Source organism: Penaeus monodon, chromosome 21 (genome assembly GCF_015228065.2).
Source record: "Penaeus monodon isolate SGIC_2016 chromosome 21, NSTDA_Pmon_1, whole genome shotgun sequence".
NCBI lineage: Eukaryota > Metazoa > Arthropoda > Malacostraca > Decapoda > Penaeidae > Penaeus > Penaeus monodon.
Genome location: NC_051406.1, coordinates 45,314,635 through 45,315,028, shown reverse-complemented (window position 1 = coordinate 45,315,028; position 394 = coordinate 45,314,635).

Genomic DNA, 394 nt, shown 5'->3' with positions numbered 1-394 from the left:
GTGACTTCTTTCCACAGTCGGGCTGGAGAGGAGCTGGTCACCAGATCGCTTCATTCCACTTCCTAAAACAATGTTTTTCAACGGACATGTTCCCCCACGTACACTTGGGTATGAGGACGAATCAACTATTTCGTTATAGCCATCATATACAATTAAACAAAATTATAGTAAGAAAAGGTAAATATTTCCAGCAAGAAAACACTTATTCAGTTTTCTCTTTCTTCCACATGTTACTTTGTTCGTCCATTTCAGTAAAATCCAACGGCGTTTGATTGAAGGGACCTACTTACACTTTGGTCAAATGGGAAAATTAATCATCAAATTGAATATTGACCCAGAATTACTTTCCACGCGCATTTGCTGTAACACTTGGCTTTCGCGCTGCGGATTCAAA